Genomic DNA, 17,166 nt, shown 5'->3' with positions numbered 1-17,166 from the left:
GAGCCACACCCAGTTTCTCAGGAAGGTCCCGACGCATGGATCTCTAAGGTCCGGGACTACCTGAAGGATAATTACCTTCCTGAAGATCAAGCATCTGCTGAGCGCATTGTCCGGATGGCTAAGCGATACACGGTGGTAGAAGGGGATCTCTATCGCCGCGGCGCCAACGGCGTCCTCATGCGATGCATCACCCAGGAAGAGGGCCGTGACTTGCTCGCGGAGATCCATGGAGGCGAGTGCGGAAGTCACTCTTCATCCCGCACGCTGGTTGGTAAAGCCTTTCGGCATAGTTTTTACTGGCCGACAGCGCTCCAGGATGCAGCTGACTTGGTAAGGTCCTGCAAAGCGTGTCAGTTCCACGCAAAGCAGATACACACTCCAGCTCAGGCACTGCAGATAATTCCTCCCTCTTGGCCCTTTGCGGTATGGGGGTTGGATATCTTGGGACCTTTCCCTAGGGCCATCGGCGGGTACCGGTACCTCTATGTCGCCATTGACAAGTTCACCAAGTGGCCAGAGGCAACCCCAGTGGTCAATATTACCAAGGCGTCGGCAACTGCTTTCCTCAGGTCAATTGTGTGCCGGTTCGGGGTCCCGAACCGGGTCATCACCGACAATGGGACCCAGTTCACGAGCCAGTACTTCCAGGAGTACTGTGAGGATATGGGCATCCAGCTCTGTTTCGCCTCAGTGGCACATCCCAGGAGCAATGGCCAAGTTGAGCGGGCCAATGCCGAAATCCTCAGAGGGCTCAAGATCCGAACCTACTGTGACCTTGAGAAGCATGGCGCAAGGTCGATTGAAGAGCTTCGGAGTGTGTTATGGGGGAATCGGACCACACCCAGCCGCGCAACAGGGGAAACCCCTTTCTTCCTGGTCTACGGGGCCGAAGCGTGCCTTCCCCCGGAGATCACCATGGGCTCTCTGCGAGTCCGGTCTTTTGATGAGGAAATGCAGGAACAGGAGCGTCGCCAAGACGTGGACCTCGTAGATGAGCGTAGATGGCGAGCAGCAGTCCGCAACGCACGGTACAACCAAGTGCTCCGGCGCTACCACCAACGGTTCGTGCGAGGTAGGGAGCTCCGGGTCGGGGACCTAGTCCTAAGGCGAATCCTGAACCGGGAGGGTATGCACAAGCTCTCCCCCAGCTGGGAGGGGCCCTTCAAGGTGACAAAGGTGTGCCGGACCGGATCTGTTCGACTGGCAGCGGAGGATGGAATGCAACTACCCAATCCATGGAACATTGAGCACCTCCGTAAGTTTTATCCCTAGGACCCGGTTGAGAGGAAATTTTTCCTTTGTAATTGGTAGCATTGCCGTGCGGATCAGGGCGGTAGAGGTCCGCCCTCATAAACCCGGCCCCTGGCGTATATCGCACAACTCTTCTGTACCAATTCGTTAAGGAAAAATTTGTTCTCAAATGCGTCCTTGAAGTTTATGCGATTCTATATTTTCTTCGCTTCTTGTTACGCTAACCCCTCGCATGTCTTCCGCGTCTGTGGCATGCCCAAGGCTCTTCTTAAATTGCTACGCTATGTCCCTGCCCGGGACCTCTGTTTCACAGGAAAAAAGGAACCGGACCCCTGGGAACTGGCTTCAGGGAGACGCGCTTGCCCTTTGCTGGGGTCTAAGGTTGTGTAGCCGCTTAGCCTGGTTCCGTACCCTAAGCCTACACGCCCTGCCCTCCTAGGGTGAGCGCCGTTATACCTCGAACCATGTACCAGGGGGCCGGGACCCCTTTTTAGCCCCCGAACACAGGTCCTCAAGCTTTGACTCGCTACGCAACTTAGGAGGCCTTCGCTGGCCACACCGAGAACATGTGGGGACGTCTACTAAACGTCGATCCTAAGTCATGTGCAGGACCTCGGTTCTATGGCAGCTAGTCCCGACCTATCGCGACTACCTCCCAGGGGGCCACACAGGACCTCGGTGTGCACAAGAACACCTTACAAATTGACAACAGGAAAACAGCTAAGTTTTTTACAAAAATTGCGTTGCTGATAATAAGCACAACATCATAAAGTTATCTTACAATAACAGAAGTTATATTACAAAAGAAATAACAAAAAGATACTGGCACTACTGCCCTGGCGGTCCGGAGGCGCTCCCACCTTCTGCAGGTTCAGGACGGCGCCGGAGGCGTGATGCAACCATTCCCGCTGCCTCCAGGACTCCTTCCCGCGCGGCGGCCGCCGTTGCCCGGATGGGTCCGACCAAAACTGGAGTCAGCTGGATGGAGGGGTCATGGCTCTGGAAGCTGGTGAGGATGTATTCAGCCACTTCCCGAGCAACTATTCGCCCCTCCGTCTCCAGGAGGTCCTGCATCCCGGCCTCCGCGTCCTGAAGCCACCTGGCAGTGGTGTCCAGCAGTTGGAGTGCGGCACCAAACGGAGAAGGGGCCTCCGGCACTCGGATGGGGTTGGCTCCGAGCTCCTCTAGTAGAGGGTTCACCGCGCTGACCCATCTCGTTAACCGGCCGGTGCCGGCTCGCTGCTCTGCCAAGAGTCCCTCCACCCTGGCCTCCCTCTCCTGGAGCGCTGCCTCGCGTTCCTGGAGCCTCCGGTTCCCGGCTGCCAGCTCCTCCTCCACGGCCTCTTCCTGCTTCTGGAGCTCCTGCAGCCGGGCCACCTCCTCTGCTTCTCGGGCAGCCAGCTCTTCTTCTTTCTTTGCTGCCGCCGCCGCCTAATCCGCGAGGGCGGCCTGTTGCGCCTCGGCCGTGGCAAACGCCTCCCTCGCCGCGTCAGCCAGCTCCCGCGCGGCCCGCTCCCTGTTCGCCGCCGCCTCCTTCAGCCTCTCCACGATGATCAGCCCCTGGAGAGCCTCCGCTTCCCGCCGTGTGGCCGCCATCTCCCGCTGGTGCGCTGCTGCCTCTCGGTCGCGCGCCTGCTCCAGCTCCTCCCGCAGGAGCTCGCGCCCCGCCACGAGTTTGGTGCGCTCCTCGGCGTAGCGGGCGGAGACAGAGTTGATGCGGCCCCCCAAGCGGACCTCCCAGTCGAAGAGCCGCTGGCGCTCCGCCTCCAGCTTCTCCCACTCCCGGCGCATGCCAGCCTCTAGCTCCTGTTGAGCTTGCTGGCATTTGGCTATGAGCCGGGGGAGAGGGACCTCCGCTGTGCTCGGGAGGAGGCGCCTTCCCAGCACCACCTCCGGTTCCTCCTCCTCTGCCGGAGGGGCGGCGCTGCTGGCAACTTCGGCGACTTCCGGTGCCGCTCTCTCTGCTGGCCCCGGTGCCGCCGCCTCTGTCGCCTCCGGTACAGCCACCTCCGGAGCGGCGACCTCCACCGCCTCCGCTGCCTCTGGCGCTGCAGCCTCCACCGTGGCAGTGGCCCCCTCTGCTGCTAGCTCAGCAGGAGAGGGCCTGACCTCGACTCCCGGCGCTGTCGCCGGCGCCTCGGTCGTTGCAGCGGACCTGGTGTCCTCCTCCTGGGGGGCGGCTTCGGGTTGTGGCGGTGAGGCGGCCTCTGGTTCCGGGCCCACGGGTCCGGAGGTTTCTGGAGCTGTCTCAGGCGGGGGCCCTGCTGGGGTCGGCGTCGGGCCTCCCGGCGCTGGCTGGGGCCGGCTCCCCCAGTTGGTACGTCTGGGGATTGCGGCCTGCCGAATCACCGGTATAGTTAAGGACCAGAATCCAAGAGGGATAGTGAAAAAACTCTGGGGAGGATGCTTACGCGTAGTCGTACCACTCCCACCTGCACCGTGCCGCTCGGGGGAGTTTCCTCCCTGTCGAGGACCCCCCGGACCCTTGGTGGGGGTCCCCGCCCTTCGAAGCTTCGGGCGGCAGCGACGGGGACTGTGGCCTGATCTCGGACGGTGGTGGTGGTGTCTCTTCCCACGGTTCTAGCGGTGGAGGTGGAGGAGTCTGTTGTCTCGCGGCAGGCCGGTGTTGCGGTGGAGGAGGTGCAGCCCTGCTCTGCTCCTCCGCTCCCGCGGTCTTCTGGCGCTTGGGCGCCGGCTCCCCGACCAAGGAGCCATCGCCTCGCTGGAGCCTCCGGGATTTGCTCCCTTCGGGTTGGCAGCTCCGGGCCGGTGCTGGCTCCTGGGCCTCACCACGTCCTTCTGCCGGGGCAGCCCCGGCGTGGCCCTTCTGCCGGTGCTCTGGCACCGGCGCCTTCTCTTTCCCTTTCCCGCTGGGGGCCAGACCTCTGGGTCCCGGCCCCCCGGGACTGTCGCTGGAACGTTGCTGGCGGTCCGGCGTGGTGCCAGGGATCTGGAGCCCGCGGTTGGGATCGCCCCCCAGTTGCCGGACCGCCAGGCCGCCCTCGTCCAGGGTCGGCATCGATGCCAGGACCGATGACCGCAGTGCCTGGTCCTCGCACAGGGCCTTCACCCCGCACGGGAGGACCAGGGACTCTGGGACGAACGCCTCGCCGGTCATCGCCCGGACCGCCGCCTCCAGCTCCGCCCTGGTGAAGTCGCCGCTGGGCCCGCGCGCGATCCTGCAGCAGTCGTTTAGCCCCGTGTACACGTAGGCCATCCGGGACCGCTGCTGCAGGGGGGCGATTCGCCACTTCAGTAAGTCGCCCAGCACCATCATGGAAGTCAGGCCGCTCCTAGCCAGCTTCTTGATCCAGCTCAGTACCGGGTCGAGCTCCATCGGTATTGTTGGCCTGGCCTTCCACGTGCTCCAATCGCTCTGGGGACCCCCTGCCGGCAGTTCCAGGCGGTCGTGGGGGTCGGTTACCGCGATGACCCAGCCTTCGTGCCAGTCCTCCCACTTGGAGCTGGAGAAGGCGGCGATGTAGGCGCCTGCCATCCCGTGCCGGAGCTGGAAGTGTTTGAAGATGGTGGTGCAGGGGCGCACCCCCACGAACATCTCCATGAAGTGGGCGAAGACCGCCGCGAGGAGAACGGAGTGGGGGGTGAGATGGTGAAGTTGGAGGCCAAACTCCTCCAGGAGCAGGAGGAAGAAGGAGGAGATCGGAGGAACCAACCCGCACATAATGTACGAATTGAAGAGGACGAACTCCCCCGCGGCAAGGTCGCGGAGGGGAATCTCGCCGGCCCTGACCTTCCCGGCGTTCGCCGGCGCGGTCCACCCCAAAAGGCGCCGCACCGCGTCCAACTGTTCCTGGCTCTGGAAGCGGCGCGGGAAAGGAAGCGAGGCCATGATGATTTTTGGGGTGGATTGCGGAGGAGCAAGGAAGAGAGAAGAGCCGGGCGCAAGGAAGCCGATCGCGAGAAGGGATGCGGAGACGAAGGGGCGCTACGGCGTCCGTTGTTGGCAAGAGCGAAAAGGTAGCCGTTCCCTTCGGCGCATACCTTTTATGCAAAAGGCTGCTCCCACCTTGGCGTCCTGCGGCGACCGAGGAGAAGTCGAGCGGTCGCCAGCGCCGCCTTCCCCTTCCCTCACACTCTATGACCAGCGGGCTCGGGCCCACCAGTCATTGGTGTGGGTGCTGGAGGGTCGTGGGAAGGGCAGAATCCGAACCACCCGAGCTGCGCGACGGGCTCGAATAAGACAAGAATCTGAACCGTCTGATGCGCACGGTGCGCGCGGAGGACGGGCCCCTCGGGGATCCCGCTACGGGCGAAAGGACATCCATGCCCTTGCCCGGCACGAATGAGCTGTCCACCCGGCGCGGTACTGGGATTTGGCCCCACCTGCGGGTTCATCCCTCTCCCAAGGTGGGCCCGGGGGCCTCTGTCGGTACATACAGATAGGAGTACCTCCCGCTAGGGTGTCCAGGCCTTCGGCTTCTCATAATCCATACTCCCCCTCGCCTCTGGGCCACGTGGCATACGGCCTCCGGGCCTGACAGCTGGGACCGTGGTCTCCGGACCCTCCCCCGGGCTACATGAGGTCCGGGGCCTCTGCACACCCAGGTGGGCGGGAGAGCTCTCGGGAAGCCCCTGCGGACCCGGCCTCCCCTGGGAGGTCCGGGGCCGCCACGTGTGATGGCCGGACCATCGCAAGCCAGCCCGCTCCGACCGGTCTCGGCGGCCCCGGGCCCCCCTTTCCCGGGAAGGGGTCCGGTGCCGCCATGTGTTGCCCAGCGGGAGGAGCGGGGCTGGCCCCGCCGCGTGCCTGCGGCCTGAGACCCCTTGCGGGTCACCTGTCCACCTACCAGCATTTAATGCGGTAGCTCAGTCGGGCGCGCCAAAGTCAAAAGGTGCGGCCTGCCACTGACACACGGGGCAGGTAAGCTGACACCACGGTAAGCCCGCCTGTTCTGAAGGCGGCGCGTCATATCACCGTGCACAGTGCGCGGACTGTGTACAGTCCCGTCACGGCGCTGCACGAGTGATGATGGTCTGTAATAGGCAAAGCCAAGGCGTGCGCTGTAACAGTGCACATGCATCGGGTCAGCGCAGCTTCACCGCCTGACAGGAGGTCCCATCCTAACAGAGACAGCACGGCTTTACTGTTATGCAACGCTGACGCCGGATACTGTGCAAGACAAGGCTGTACAGGGCCGTATCCAAGTTATGGATACGCACATCAACTTCCCGATTGAGAGGACTACGGAGAGGAGCTGGAGATGAAGATCTCCATATCTCTCTTAGAACAAGCTTCTGCTGGCCGGACCCACATGTCGGGGTCAGGCTCAGTGTAAGCACCCCCCTTTGGACTATAAAAGGGAGGGTGTACTCGTTAGAAGGGGGTCCCAACATCCAGGATCACACGAACACAAGTCCAGGCTAGGTTCCATCCAAGGCTCTCACAATCAATACAATACCATAGTGGACGTAGGGTATTACGCTCCAGCGGCCCGAACCACTCTAAAATCTCCGTGTCCTTCCTGTGTTCATCGGTCCTTCGATCGAACGCTCCTAAGTCCCCTCCAAACCCATCCTTAACTAGGATTAGGCGGGTGCTTTCCGCCACCCGACTGGAGAATTCCTCCGACAGAGCCGAAGACAAAAGTTGTGCCCTCGTCGAGCATGGCGCTGGTGAAGTTGAAGGACACCATCAAGTTCTGGTGGATGATCGATGGACACCCTGATGAGAACATCTCTCCTTTGCATACAATGCAAAGATCGATCACTAGAGCACGTGCGTGACAGTTGGATCTCCAGGTCCGTTCTAACCTTGTCAATTGTTTTTTAGAACTTACACTTGTTTCCATGCATATTTTATTGATTAGGAACAATGAAGAGGACCAGCAAGGACTTGGAGAAGGCCAAGGAGTCAAGGAGGAGGAGCTAGGACATCCACACCAAGGAGGAGTCCAGGTCCAACTCGACTTCGACTCCACCTCGGATTCCAAAACCTGACTTCACCAAAATTGACGCCCTGGCTACATATGGAGTCGGATTTGGACGTTCTATATATGGTTGGAACCAGAATTTCATAGAGCTTCCAATAGCACCAGTTCCACCTTAAAATTCCTTCTGAGTAAATAGAAATCATGGAAACAAGTGAGCATCCAGAATCTGTCAGGGTGCAGTGTCACCGTCTGTTGGGCCGTTGGCCCGTGTACCGTGTTGGAAGCCATTAGGGTTGCGTCCACGGGACTTGCACACCCCTAATTCCTTTTTATTCAGTAGTCCTTGCCACATTAGTGGGGGGAGGTTTGCTTAGATTCAATCTGTCACTGAACAGTGCCGCCGTTCATCGGTTTGTGAGACCCCATCTCGTAACCAAGTTTGTTTGGTTGCATCTCCTGTTCTTGCTTGTGTTCTTGATTGTGCTTGCAGGGATAAGCCTTCATGGTGAGGTCATCCATGTGACATGGGTGATAACCAACGGAGCAGTGGTGTAGTGATTGCGAGGTTCCGATTGTTCGGAGCCTTGATTCATCAACGTCGAGTTCTCCACCAATCAAGTTTACTGTACCTCTCGGAAGATCGGGACTCATCCTTCTATCAAGTGGTATCAGTTATCAGGTTGCCCATGAGGTATACTCGTGTGCCTTTAGATTCATTTTGTTTTCTTTCTATAGTCCACAAAAAAAGCTATAAAATTTTTTTACTCTTTCCGACCTACAACCCTCACTTAGCCTTTTGCACAATTTAGTTTCGGAGTCTGTAGTTCTGAGTTCGTGTCCTAGGTTGAGTTTGGTTGCTGATTTAGATTTGTTTTAATTCAGTTTTATTTCTTCCATCCACTGCCATCTAAAAAAAACAATCTACAAACAAAAAATTTCCATCCACCGATTCACATCCGATTCAGTTTCCACCGCCATAAAAACCTAATTCGGAGGGTCCTCCTTAAAACAGGCATAACTTTTTGCTCGGAACTCCAATTGAGGTGAATTTTTTTCCGGAAAGCTCTCAAAAAATTGCACATACGATAACCTGCTATTCCAGGCAGGGCATTCTCAAAAAATTAAAAAAATTAGGAAGGCACTCGATTCGAGCTCCGAAGTTCCAGCACCAGTTTTTCCAAACGCTCCTAAATTTGTACCGATCACATCTTTCATTGGTTTGAGCTGATATTTGGTGGTGTTCATTCCCTTGTGCCCCTGGTTGAGAAAAAAATATCAAAAAAATATCCCTAGTGCTAAAAGATAAAATAGGGGCAAATTTTCTGTTGTCTGTGTGAGCTGCTGGATACTTGCTGATACTACCTTTGTTGTTCATCATCTTTCATCCTTGTTCCTTGCTTGCTGCCACAACTGTTCTAATACATTTTTAGGCTAGCAACTAGGTCAAGTTCTTTGGGTACTTATTCAACATTAAAATCTGTTACTAACTTGTGTGCCACATACATATACTGCATTTGAGCCTTCCCAAGCTCCACCTTCTCCCGAGCAGAATAGGTAACCTTTTGCAATCACACCCACTCTCTTCGTGTTATCATACCGGTCACCGTTTGCCACCTGCAGTGCTGGTAAGACACATGTAAGAGCGGGGTAAGACGCATCTTACTGCTTGTTTTCCACTTGCACTTCAAAGAGTGTAGTCGTAGGGTTCACAAACTTTTGCCTTCGTAGGAAAGGAGCTGATGGACAAGACCTCTCCTTCTACACCTCCTGACGATAATGAGTGCATGTCCCATATGAAACTAAAAGACATGATGCGGGCGATGACTGACGCTTTCAACAAGTACCAGATGACTACAATAGCCACCTTTCAGAGGATACATACAAGTGTTGATGGTCTTGCTGCACGGTTGGACGCGGTGGAGGCTCGTTTTCCCCACCGTGCTCCACCCCCCATCATCCCTGGTGCCGGCGCCCTTGCTCATGATGACACAGAGGATGAGTTCGATGATGACAAGGTTGATGCACAGCAGCGCCGTCGCCTGCTACGTCATTGTCAAGGTATGGGTGGTAATGGTAGACGTCGTCCTCATGCTCCCAAGCAAGATAATAATCCTTATGCTAAGATTAAGTTTTCTATTCCACCGTTTTATGGATCTTATGATGCTAAGACTTACTTGGATTGGGAGATGATGGTAGAAAAAAATTTAGCTCCCATCTTGTTCCTGAGCGTCATAGAGTTAGACAAGCCACTAGTGAGTTTAAAGATTTTGCTATCATTTGGTGGAATGAACTTGTTAATGCACGTAATGCCCCACAGACATGGACTGCGTTAAAAGAAGAGATATGTGCTAGGTTTGTTCTTCCATCATATAGACATGATCTTCGTAAGAAATTACAATGCTTTGATCACTGTGAGATGTCTATCCAAGAGTACTACCAAGAGTTGCAGAAATGTATGCTTCATTGTGGGGTAGTTGAGGATTAGGAAGACTAGATTGTTAGGTTTTATGGGGGCTTGCGGCGTGAGATCCAGGACATAGTTGATTATAAGGAATATCATTCTATAAATGTTTGTTTCAACTTGCTCTATTGGCAAAAAAGAACTACAGGGTCACCAACAGCAGCGGCGGAACAACACCTTCACGCCACGGCAGCTTCCGGCGCCAGCCAAAGCGGTGCCCTCCTCAAGCGTACGTGCGGCCACACTTCCCTCCACCGATGTTGTACGCAGCAACGCACCTTCAAAATCAAATGGACAAGACAGCAGCAAGTCCCAGACGCCTACTAGTGTTGCAGCAAAGGCTATGGTGCCCAACACTTCCACTGGTCGCACCTCCGACATCAAGTGCCACCGCTGCCAGGGATTTGGCCATATGCAGCAAGATTGCCCTAGCAAATGGGCGATCATTGCTACTGCTGACGGTGGGTATGTTAGTGCTGCCATGTACATACAATCATTGATGGATGTAGTTGCAACAATTTGGTGAATCTTGAGGTGGTCAAGAAGCTTGGCTTGACCAAGCAGGAGCATCCACATCCTTATCACATTCAATGGTTTAACAACAATGGTAAGGTAAAGGTAACAAAAATAGAAAGGATACATTTTTTCAATTGGATCTTACCATGACTTTGCTGATTTTGATGTGTGTAATGCCCATGTTTTTTCTTATCTTATTTAAATTGCATTACCAATCACTTGCTTAAATTTTTTTTAAAAAACCTTTTCCCCGCTCGAGCTCCCGAAGCCACCCCCTGATTTTCCACCGTCCCAACATCGCGCAATCCTCTTTTTCCGCAGAGCCGCCCGTCGCTTTTCCTTTTCGACCGGCCCCGCCGTCCTGTCGCATCCCATCATGTCACGGTCGGCCGCGTGCGCCTGCCCGGCCGTGATCGTCGGTGCCCCGCGCGTGTCCCCTCTTTTCTTTTCTCATATTTTGTTCAAATCCATTTTATTTCTCTCTTCTAACTTTTTTCCAGACTATTTTTTTCGGCGCTGGCTTCCTCTTTCTTTTTCTCCCCTGTGCTGCCTGCTACCTGCTCGAGCTGTAGCCCGCTCCTTGCATGCACGCGTAGGCCAGCGCACGACCTGCCGCTGCCCCCGTTGCTGGCTGTGCACGCACGCTCGCATCACGCCGCTGGCATCACGCCACGGCCGCCGCGGCCGCTGCTACTCGCTGTACCGTTGCGTGCTTGCTGCCCGTGCACGCCAAGCCAGCGTGAGACCTGTTGCTGCGCCGGCCTATCTTCGTCCTGTCCCCTCGCCCTCGCAGCTTGCGCCTTGTCCCCGAGCATCCCGGCCGCCATTAATGGCGAGGTTCCTGTACTGCCCGTGACCCTCCCATGCCGGCCATCTCCCCTCTACCTCTCGGCCTATAAATCAGCCCCCGAGCCGCCCCTCACTCCACCCACGCCGCCCCAGCACCTCCCCTCCTCTACCTCGTGCTGCCGCTCGCCGCCACCGGTCACCATTGCCGGCCACCACCCATCTCCATGGACAGCCCTCCGTAGACTATCTTCGCACAAGGTGAGGGCCGGAATCGGACCCCCTCGGCCTCCTCTCCGTTTTCCCCTCCTCCCAGGGCGTTGGCATGCACTAGGGGGCCGGCACCCATGGCCTAGCCGGCCCCCCTCCTACCTTTCCCCTCCCCCTCCTGTTTTGTCTTGAGGAAGAAGAAAGACAGACTTGTGCATAACCCCCTCCACTTTTTCTCCTTATGCAGTCCGCAGCCCTCCACCTCCCTCTCCCAGATATTTAACCAGAGCTCCTTCTATCTCTTTATTTCATTACAAATAGGTCCTCGCCCTTTTAAACTACTCCCTAAATGACCTTTAACTCATCAGTTCATGCGGCATTTTGTTTTGAATCGATTCCAATCTCCACCACACATCAAATATTTTCTCCAAGTCTCAGGATCCACATCCGACAAATATAATAGTTTTCTCTATTTTTTAATCGAAGCTCTCTATTTCCCTCTCTTTTTTTAAGCTCGTCGGCGAACTTTGTTTTTATTGTGTGATTATTTGTGTGTCGTAGCCGACGGTGTGACCGAGGAGGAGCAGGACCATGAGCCAGAGCCCGAAGACCCGTACCTCGAGGGGGAGCTTCCGGAAGGCTTTGAGGACGGCAAGTCCAATCCCATCCTTTGATGCATATTTATCCCAGTTTTATAAACACAACCTATTGGTCTGTTTTATAAAATGCATTGTTGCAAGACATGGTTGGATAGCCACCCCTTGATTGCTATGACAATTCCTTGATGACCTAGATTAATGTCTATAAAGGGTTTGCTCTGCTGGATGTTAACTACTGCTAGAGATGCTTAGGACCTTTTATTCCCTTTAATATATTTTAATCATGACCACAACGCACTTTATCGAAAATAAAGGTGTGAGTGTTTTAAAAGATAAAATGGGATTTCGGGAAAATAAAAGAAGTATATAATCTGATGAGATGGACGGTGTTTCCTGTGTGAAATGCCACTGGTGAGCTTGTACCTTTGTGGTTGAGCATGGTTGAGAGATGTGCGTCTTGTCAATGTAAGGATGAACTGAGGTGTCATCTTGCCTAACCCACTTATCGTACAACCACTCGACCGTTGTGTGGGCAATGGCTTAGCATAAACCCCACTAGTTTTTCTGCTAGCCAAAAGGAGAGCTGGTGAGCAACGGGCGATCATGGAGAAGGAATACGATCTGTGTGAGTTATGTCCCGGTTATGACTTTGTTGATAGCCATTAACCCCATGGTTGCTTCCGTGTTGGCTAGTTAGATTCAGCTAAGATGGGTAATGGCTTTGTTAGGATCCGCAGTGACACTAAGGTGTTAGTAGTGCGGTACCCTACTTGTGGGTAAAGTGTACAACCTCTACAGAGTGTAAAATCTATTCGAATAGCCGTGTCCATGGTATTGGACGAGTTACGGCGTGGCCACTTCAATAGATATTTTGGGATGGTTGGTTTTGTGTCGTGAGTTGTTTTGAAAGTGTCCGGCAGTTGTGCCATGAGCTATTGTGGATGTAGAGTCCGGTAGCATTAAAATTGGATCCTTTATGTTGGATCAACCCCACTTACTATTCGAATACTACAGAAATGTTTTGAGAAAACTCTTTTATTAAATGAACCCTTGCATGTGTAAACCCTCACTTTATCGCAAACGAACCCTAGCCTTATCCTTGATATATCCTGTGCATGATCTTTATTATCCCCCTCCGTGGGTGTGGTTGGACTTGTTGAGTACGTATGTACTCACTCTTGCCTAGTTTTTACAGAGGAGGATCCGAACTTTATTCCTGAAGACGTCGAGTAGGTCGCTGTCCTGCACCCAACCTTGCCTATGGTTCACGGTCTCCACAGGAAGCTTACCATAACGCAAGACTCTGATGTTATCTTAGATTTTATTGGCACTTTAGTTTGGCTTGTAGTCCTTATGTTGTCCCTCTTGATATTGGCGCTTTTGTAACATCCTAATGTAAAAATTCCGAGATTTATAATGAATTTAAATGGGCTCCAGTAATTTTCTAAGGATTTATCTTGCCTAGCTTGCATTTAATTAAATTAAATTCCACAAAGAATTAAAATTTATTTTAGTTCAACATGTTTGTGCATTCATGCTGGTGCATAAGTTTTATTTGAGTGAGTGCATAGGGGTTTGAATCCAAACTTGATTTGAATTCAAATAGGTTAGGGATGGTTTGAAAAGAAAAAGGGAAGGAAATAGGAAGGCAACCCTAGCTCCCAGCCCAGCCCGGCCTGCTTGCCCTCTCTTCCCCTCAGCCCGGCCTCCTTCTCCACGGCCCACCTTTCCTCCCTTGCGCCGGCCCACTCAGCTCCCGTTCGGTCCTCCTCCTCCTTCCCGCGCGCAGCCCAGCTCGGCCCAGCTCGCACGGCCGCCTCCTCCGCGCGCTCCCCCTCTCTCTCCCTCCTTCTCTCTGACCGGCCGACCCCACCTGTCGGCGCCCTGTCTTCCTCCTTCCTTTCTTCCTCCTCGTAGCACCGGCCGCGCAACAGCCGCCGTGATCCTCGCCTGCCTTCCCTGAGCGCCCCCCCCCCCCCCGAGATCCCTACCTTCCCCTTTAAACGCGCCCGCAAACCCTCTGCGCCCTTATCCCCTACCCCGCGGCCGCCACCCGAACCCTAGCGCCACCGCCCTCTCGCTCCGCCGCGCAAAGCCCCTGCCCCGCCGTGGACCCGCCGCTCCGCCGCACCCCAGACCCGGCCAACCCCGCCATCGCTTCGCCTCGGTGCCAGGGAGCTTCCCAAGCTCTTCACCCGCGACCCCGGCCCGTGCAATGGCCGGAATTGCACCGAGGACCGCCGCTGGTGAAGTGCTCCGCACCCTCGATTCCTCACCGCCGGTAGCCCTTCGGTCTTCTTAACCCCCATGGCACCTCCGCAGGAACACCACGAGTCAACCCGTGGTGATCATAAGCCCGGAGACGCCCTGCATCGGATCCCTCCACAAGCTCCACGCCGCCCCGCCGCTCGGACCTCGCCGCCGATCACCCTGCGCTATTTTTCTGGCTAGATCGAGCCCTCAGTGAGCACCAGGCACCTTCTCCATCCTGTTGCGCTAGGTCCGGTAGGCTGTAGCCCACTCTTGTGGCCTGACCACATGCGCTGGCGTTCTGCCACCGCCGCTCCATCGGGGCGTGCCCTCTGCAGCTCTGCACCGCCGCCACATCGCCCTGTTTTGGCCTACCCTTGCACCGCGCACGCGCTCGGCCCCGTTTGTGCCCCGACCTGTGCCCAGAACAGCACGCACGCGCGCACACCGGCGAGCGCCACCACACAGACCCGCCTCTGCCGTCGCAACCGTGTCCCCGAGCATTCCTGAGGCCTGCAAGTGACCCAGGTGGATCATGCGTGTCATGCTGATCATGATAGACTGAAGCCCCGCTCGTTTTGACCACCGGAGCGCCGGAATTGGCAAAGTCCGGCGAGCCTGAGCCGCGCGCCGCCACGGGAACTCGTCTCCGGTGACCAGCGCCGCCACCCCGCGCACCCAAGCCCCGTGAACCGTCTGATCCCGAGCCAACGCCCACAATTAGATCGCGGTTCGTTTAGATCTGAGCCGTGAGATCGGGATCCAACGGATCAGATCTGCGGATACCGGTTCGTGGTTTGGATTAGGTCCGAGCCGTTAGATTTAGATCCAGTGGCCCAGATTAGAAGTTGTCGGTTCGCCCCAGCACTTTTAGTAAAGAGCCTCTGAGTTTCTTCGGAATTAACCCGCAGTCCACGTTAGTTCAAAAATAATTCTAGTTTAGCCTCTATTTTTGCACCGAAGCCCCTGAGCTTTCTAGATTTTGGGTCCGCAGTCCAGCCCTATAGTTTTTGCATGTTAGACCCTACGTCTATAGGTTAATTGTGTATAAGTCCCTAGTTTTTACGCAGAACCCCCTGGAACCTTCAGTTTTCTCGCAGTTAAGTGCCTAGACCTTGTTTTAGTCCTAGTTTTCGCGTCTTAGCTCCGTTTTAAGTGGTTTTCGCGCTCACGCGATCATTGTAATGCGTACAATAGCTTTAGCTCAGTTTCGTATGCTGTTTTATTGTATTGTTGTACTGTTTCTTATCTTTTTCCATTGTTTGCATGTATGTGCATGTGTGGACCATGTTTTGGCATTGCGATCGTGAGTAGACGTTGAACCATCGGAGGAGTACCAGGAGCCACCTTCTTCAGACACATTTGAGCAGTAGCCAGCAGAGTTTGAGGAAGGCAAGTATAACATGAACATCCTATCACTTTTAAATACAATTTCATACTGCATTTTAATACTGTATGCCTATAACGATTTCCTAGCCACTTTTATCCTTTATATAAATACCTTGGGTTGCATTTGGTTAGTTGTGCTAGGTGCTGCGCTCTCATACACTTGGTCCTTTTTAATTAATTGAATTAATGACATATGCAACTTGATCTTGAGAGTGGCCCTCTGTGCTGTGTGCTTGAGCGGCTCACGTCTCGTTAAAATATATTTTTATAGAAACCTGGTTTAGGGGGCCAGCATGGTGCTTAGTGCTTGGTTGGCCACTCTCCCTAAGGACCGGTTCGTAGAGTGACAACCTGGGATAACCGTGCAACCACAAGACTGGAATGGGATGGTCTTGACTTACTAATTAGGTCATTTTGGTTTGGGAGTAACTTACCTGTGGGGCAAGAGGGGAAAGCTTCAATGGTCCCTACTCCTCCGGCTTGGTCTGTGCTATGTGCTTGTACCCCCGTGAGGTGGGCCCCATCATCGCTGATCCAGAAACCTTAGCAGTTACACCTTACTAACGTGGTCCTTTGTAACAGTCTCGTAGTGCGCTTGCTAGTCATCTCACCTACGGAAGTTTGATGAACAACTAGTGTGACACTCAGGTAATTAGTTGGGTTATACCTTAGATTTTAAGCATGTTGTATGTTCAAAGTTTGGCAAAAATATACTTTATGTAAGCAATACTATAAAAGAAAAGATGTTTATGTAATTAAAGGTCCTTTTATGCAAAATGGATGGGGGATGAGGGAAAAGTTTAAAAGCATAAGGGTTATTTTGCAAAAAGTAGTATCTGTGGTCAAATTGTAAAAATATATGTGAAATTACCATAGGATGTATGCGCAAAAGTAATTTTACTTAGGGATTTACATAAAACATGAAATTATTACTAAGTTCATTTTAACTCAAAAACTATTGCTCAATTGCAGATGAACCTTAAAGAGAAGTTGTAGGGTTTGAAAAACCATGCATTTTTGATTTTTGGACCATCTTCATTTGAGCATTGGTTTAAAAGTTACAAGCCCTTTTCAGTAAGGTCCCTATCTTTCTCTGAAATCACAGATCAGTCCAAATGTCAGTTCACCCCTTCTTCCTCCCTGTGTTCTGCCCCCCCCCTGCTCTGCTTTCTCTGTTCCTCTGTCGCCGGAGTTATGGGCCGCACTGGCTCACCGCCGGCCATCTCCCCTGCCCTCCCCCATCCACGCGTCACCCTCTGCTCGGCCACCGCTCTACCCCCTCCTTTGCTGGCGCCTTGACCCCGCGCCACGGTGTCTGCGGCGCTGCCGCACCGCCGCCGGCGCCTTTCCTGCCGCCGCCGCAAAACCCCGCGGCAGACCTTATCCCCTCCCCTTCTCTTCTGCCCTACGCCGCTAGTGAACCGCCACCACCCCGTTTGGTTATAAAAGGGCCGCCCGGAGCACCTCGCGCGCGTATAGAGCCGCCATTTCTCCATTGCCGCCGCCGTGAAGCGCGGGTTCCCGTGGAACTCCCTCTTCCGTTCCTCTCCTTCCCAAATTGACCACGCCGTGAGCTTCCCCGTGCCCTACAGAGCCTCCCCAGCCAGCCCTCTTCCACCCCCGCCCACCGGAAGCACCCCGCCGCCGTGCGCCTCCGGCCGCCGGTCCTGTCCTCCGCGGGCAGCTTTCCTCCGACCGCCTTGAGCCCCCCGAGACCTCCCACAGGTAGCCCGAGGCCCCCTTATGCTCTCCCACTCTTTTCCCCTCGCCGCCGGCGACTCCCACGGCCGGGATTTGGCCGGCCCCGAGCTCC

This window comes from Panicum hallii, chromosome 8, assembly GCF_002211085.1.
Source record: "Panicum hallii strain FIL2 chromosome 8, PHallii_v3.1, whole genome shotgun sequence".
NCBI classification, from domain to species: Eukaryota; Viridiplantae; Streptophyta; class Magnoliopsida; order Poales; family Poaceae; genus Panicum; species Panicum hallii.
This window is presented reverse-complemented; position numbering follows the sequence as displayed.